The sequence below is a fragment of the Pezoporus flaviventris genome, unplaced genomic scaffold (genome assembly GCF_033815535.1).
Source record: "Pezoporus flaviventris isolate CSIRO_AGI_PZ_B2104156 unplaced genomic scaffold, CSIRO_AGI_Pfla_v1 ptg000020l, whole genome shotgun sequence".
NCBI lineage: Eukaryota > Metazoa > Chordata > Aves > Psittaciformes > Psittacidae > Pezoporus > Pezoporus flaviventris.
Window position 1 is genome coordinate 3,832,169 of NW_026892568.1, and position 5,412 is coordinate 3,837,580.

A 5,412-nucleotide genomic window follows, 5' to 3' on the forward strand; every position below is an offset into this window, starting at 1 on the left:
TGATCCCGGCTGTTTGACCTCGCTCGGACCCGGGTCGGCCTCAGCGCAGAGGGGAGCAGCGGGGGGGGTCATCCATTCCTGAGGGAACCGGTTACCGGGCCTGTGAGCATTCGCTGTGGGAGCCACCATGACCTTCCGCACCGCCTCATTTCCCAAAGCGGATCGCTTCTGTCACCGGTTACCGAGACAAACCGGTGTGAGATAGCAATTGCCCCGCAGAGGTCCCGCTGTCTCATCGCAAACTGCATAGGAAGGAGCTTCCCTCTCCTCCAAGGTCCTCGCTGCGAGCTGGGCTGGCTTCATCCCCTCAGTCCTTAAGCCACCCTGTCAGGAGCGGAGCCCTGTTCATGGGCTGCTCAAGAGCCGCAGTCCTCCCACACATCAGTGCCTGACAGTGTTTGTGTCTCCATCCTTCTCAGCTCTGCTTTTTGGGTGGCGTTTTGCAAAGCTTTACTGCCCGTATTTAGTTGTTAAGCTTTCTTCAAAAGTCATTTTTTTACCATTAGCAAATATAAATAAATACTCACTGTAAGGAAATAAAGGTAAATTAACTGCATAAACGTTTAGCTGGAGAGCCCAGTATTTAGAAATAAAGCAGCCAGAGGAGCAGAAGTCTGCCTTGGAATGCGCTGCTCTCCCCTTACATACCTGTCTATAATTATGTGCACTGAATAGGGTCTAGCCAAACAATCCAACTAAACCAAGTAACTAATCAAAGTCCAAAGTACATTCAGATCAATAAAATTGTACTGGCACAACCGAAATCTGAGGACAGGCGTCTGGAATTGCCAGGCCCTGAGAACCAGAGATAGTGTAGTACGAATACGGTGATGGACAACTGAGCAGCGCCTGTGGGAGAACCTCCAAGGCCGCAGTCAGTGGCTGGAGAGGCTGGGAGCAGGAATGTCACAGTAGCAGCATGATAGTTTTAAAATCACCTAACCAGAAACAAGCAGTGGATTATTAAATGATTGTACACATACCAACGTTGCCTCAGACGGCCAAATTGCTAGTTACTGGAAACCTTTAATTGCAGGGGTGCACAGTGAGTGACAGAAGATTAGGGCAACTGGCAATCCATATGCAGATGTGGTACAGAATGTTTTTCTGTGCAGTATAAAGGAAAAAAAAAATCCAAACAATACATGTAAGAGATTAGGTAAGCAACAATGAAGAGTAAATAATAGAATGGAAGATGTTTACACTACTCTTGTGAGACCTCACCTGCAGTCCTGTGTTCAGTTCTGGGGCAGCCAACACAAGAGAGATGTGGAGCTGTTGGAGCAAGCCCAGAGGAGGCCACATATATTCTGAGGGCTGGAACACCTCTGCTATGGAGCCAGGCTGAGAGAGCTGGGCTGGTTCAGCCTGGAAAAGAGAAGCCTCTGGAAGACCTTCAAGCAGCTCCCAGAGCCTAAAGGTGCTACAAGAAACCTGGAGAGGGGCTTTGGACAAGGAAGAACTTTTTCCCGGTGAGGATGCTGAGGCCCTGGCACAGAGTGCCCAGAGGAGCTGTGGCTGCCCCATCCCTGGCAGTGTTCAAGGCCAGGTTGGATGGGGCTTGGAGCAACCTGCTCTAGTGGCAGGTGTCCCTGCCTGTGGCAGGGGGTTGGAACTGGATGAGCTTTAAGGTTCTTTGCAACCCAAACCAGTCTGGGATTCTATGATTCTATTATTCTATGATAGGTAAAAGCTATGGGGATACTGGGAAACACCAATAACAAACATGGTTAGGGATGTGATGAGAGCTCAGCCTGAGCATAACTACTTATTATTTTATGGTTACTGACCACTACAGTCAAAATACACTCGACAGCTGCATTTTCAACTCAACAGAATGACAGTAAAACTGCACTGTGTCACCACTTGACATTGAGTAGGCTAAATTATGTGCAGATCTGTGCAAGCACGGAGCACAGTGAAGCAGCCTGCATACAGTTACAGACCCTGCACTCCCAACACCCAGAAGCTTGCAATTTTCTGGGCGAGAACACTGGAACAACCCTTCCAGATATCAGCCCAGCCAGAAACTCTAAGCAATGCACCTGAGCAGGGTGCTAGAGCTGTTGTTGTCAGTCTCACGCTACAACTGGAGCAGTAATTTAAGCCCAGCCTTGCCACACAGGCAGGTCTCATACCAAGTTGCCTAAACTGCCAGGCTGTCAGGACACTGTGTTCTTTCCGAACACGTGTGTCACATGTACCTGTGAGTTACCCAAATATGCCGGCTACGCCTCTCCAAAGGTGGTCCCCCAATTAAAAAAGATAAATCTCAGCCAATGTTTAATGTTTCTGCTGTTTTCATCACAGAAATATGATCAGTTACATGCCCAAAGATCCTGTTGGGCTCTGTTTTTCAAACTAAGTACATTTAGGTTAATGTTCTATTTTCCAAGAACACCTCTTTTTTAAATGTAATTCTTTATTCTTTATCAAATACATCTGTGGGGACCTTATCCCTCTCTACAGGTACCTGAAAGGAGGTTGTAGTGAGGTGGGGTCGATCTCCCAGGTAACAAGCAATAGGACAAGAGGAAATGGCCTCAAGCTGTGCTAGGGGAGGTTTAGATTGGATATTCGGAGCAATTCCTTCCCCAAAGGGTGCTCAGGCATTGGAACAGGCTGCCCAGGGCAGTGCTGGAGTCACCATCCCTGCAAGCGTTCACACACCGTGTAGAGGAGGCCCTCAGTGCCATGGGTTAGCGGTGGCCTTGGCAGTGCTGGGATAAAGGTCAGACTCGATGATTTTAAAGGTCTTTTCCACCCTAGCTGATTCAATGATTCGAAACCACAATTTGAACAGCCTTTACACGTTACACGGTTCTTTCCACCCGAAAGACAAGCAGATCAGGTCAGGCACCGGTCACAGCACAAGACCCGTTGACACCCGGTTATCAGAGCCCTGCCGTTGACCGGAGCGCTCCGACACCAACCGACACCCGCACAGCACCTGCCGCTCCGCTCCGGGTCACCACCGCGCTCCATCCCGCCCGGTGACACCCACACCCCCCCGCACAGCACCTGCCGCTCCGCTCCGGGTCACCACCGCGGGCCACCCCGCCCGGTGACCCCCGGCACAGCCGGGCCGCGGGGCGGGAGTACCGGCGGGACGGGGCGGGCACTCAGCGGGCCCCGCTGTCACGCGGAGGCGCGCGAGGGCAGTCACGTGAGCGCGCGGGCTGACCTACTTTGGGCCAATGGCGGAGGCCAGGGCGGTCGCGCGCTCCCCCGCACCGCCCCCGCGCGCGGCCCGCAGCGGCGGGAGGCCCCCGCGCTGACGCCCCGGTACCGGCCGCGCCGCCGCCGCCTCGTCCCGGGTTCACCCCGAGCCGCCCGCCCGGGGCCTGCGCCTGGCGGTGACCCCGGCACCCGAGCGTGCGCTGCGGTGGGAGCGCCCGGGCGGTGCGGGCCGCGCAGCCGCTGTCCCGCTCGTGTGGCACCCCCGGAGCGTGTCAAACCCCGGCTCTCCAGCGGGACGGAGGACGGGGGGGGGCTGCGGGTGGGGTCGCTGCTCGCGGTTGGGTATCCTTTAGCAGAGCATCCACCTGGTAGCCCTGTTCTCCAGTCTGCCCTTACCCAGCTTTTCAAACTGAGTAAGTGCATTGTTTTCCCAAATGAAGTAATTTTACACGTTTTACAATAAAGGTTCTGCGTATTTAAAGTAAAACAAACAGTTCACAACAACTGTGGCATCTCCACGGTGTTGCTGCAGCTGCCATTCTCTAACCTATTGCATTTCCATACCTTGCACTGGCAATTGGGAATTCTGCTCCAAAATACCTTTGTAAACAAGGTATTGTGTTGTAAACAAGACTGCCGCTTTTCTTCCCTATGCAGAAAGCTTGAGTGAAAGTTTTCTTCAAGGATCCATTCAACCAGGATCTTCCAGGGGACTTACCTGTATTTCCTCCATAAACATGAATAAAAGAGGGCCAGGAAGGCTGTGCAGTAGTCATGGCTCAGCATAAATATTGATACTGATAGATGGAAAGATACCTGCTCTGGTGCTGTAAAACAGCTATATCATAGGCACCTTATAATCTGCAGCTTGCGTGTATTTAAATATAGATTGGACTGAATAATCCAGTCCCTTTTCCTGATCATGTCATTTGCCTCTGGGTTAAAAAGGAGCCAGCACTCTACATGCAGTTTGAGAAATCCCTCAAACTTGAGCAAAGCTTCCTCTGATCAAGTATCCACTTGGATACAGCTGGACTGCCAATGCCAATTCCTCGGTTAAGTGCTTTCTTTTAAGTATGTTCTGTCTGGAGAAAAGAACTGCAGAAGTAGGGGGAAGAAAACAAGCAACAGGGTGAAGAGGATAAATAATGCAGGAGAACAAGCTTTTGGGTCAAGACACAGGACACATGGGAAAAGCAAATGGTTTGCAGGACCTTAAATACCACCTGGGTTACTGACAGATCCTCATCTCAGCCCTTTGGGAGACAAAAGATGAAAGGATTGAGTGAGATGCACAGAAAAAACAAGAGAATTTGAAGAGGCTCAAGATTCAGCCTTCGTTTTAGTTCAGATTTGTCCTGAAACAGAGAAACGTTCCCAGATTGGCCTCAGACAGCAGGACATTTCCAGCTGCATTATGTGACGCATAACTCAGAGGTACATAAAAGCCACACGAGTACGATCAGATACCCACACCCTAACCGGAGCCGGAAAACAGCAGCTTTTGAAGAGAAGGTCGAGGAGCCCCACGAGCAAAGCCTGTCCCCTGCTTCCCTCACCATCGTGGAGGTGCTGGAATTAGCCCTTGCTCAGCTTTCCAAGTGAAAGCCGCTACCAGCAATGCCGGATTACTTAAAAATTGATGTTTATTGCCCACATGGTGTGCAGCTGAGTGAGCTGCTGCGGCTCCTCGCAAGGAGGAAAATGCTTGTTGAATGAACCATCATCTGCCCCCGCCTTCTTTTATTATTATTTTATTTATTTTTTTAAGGTTTAATTGAACGTGGGCGAGACAGGTTTGGAACTGCTTTTGGGTAATGGCAGAGGAACTTCTTTTAAGTAATCTGGTGTGGTTCCAAAAGGCATTCCAGTTCTCAGAAAAATAGGTATTACCAGTCATTGCTTATATGCTGTGAGTTGAAAGATTAATAATCTTCTCTGCCAAAGTTTACAGTCCGCCTTCACCATGACAGTAGATCAAATACATGTACTTGCCTGGACAGCTGACCTCGTTTGAACTCAGAAAGTGTTACTCTCTCTGATGAGTGCATTTTGGGAACTAATGCTCTGCTATGCTTTTTAAAGCAACCTTAACCTTGTAAAGCGTTAACCAGCCTCTCAAGTCCGTTTCAAGCACCCAGTGCCCTTGGTGCCTTGGCAAATTATTTAGACCCAGTAGGTGTGAGCAGCCAGATGACAGAACTGGACTGAGACAAGCGATAAGGGAGTAGC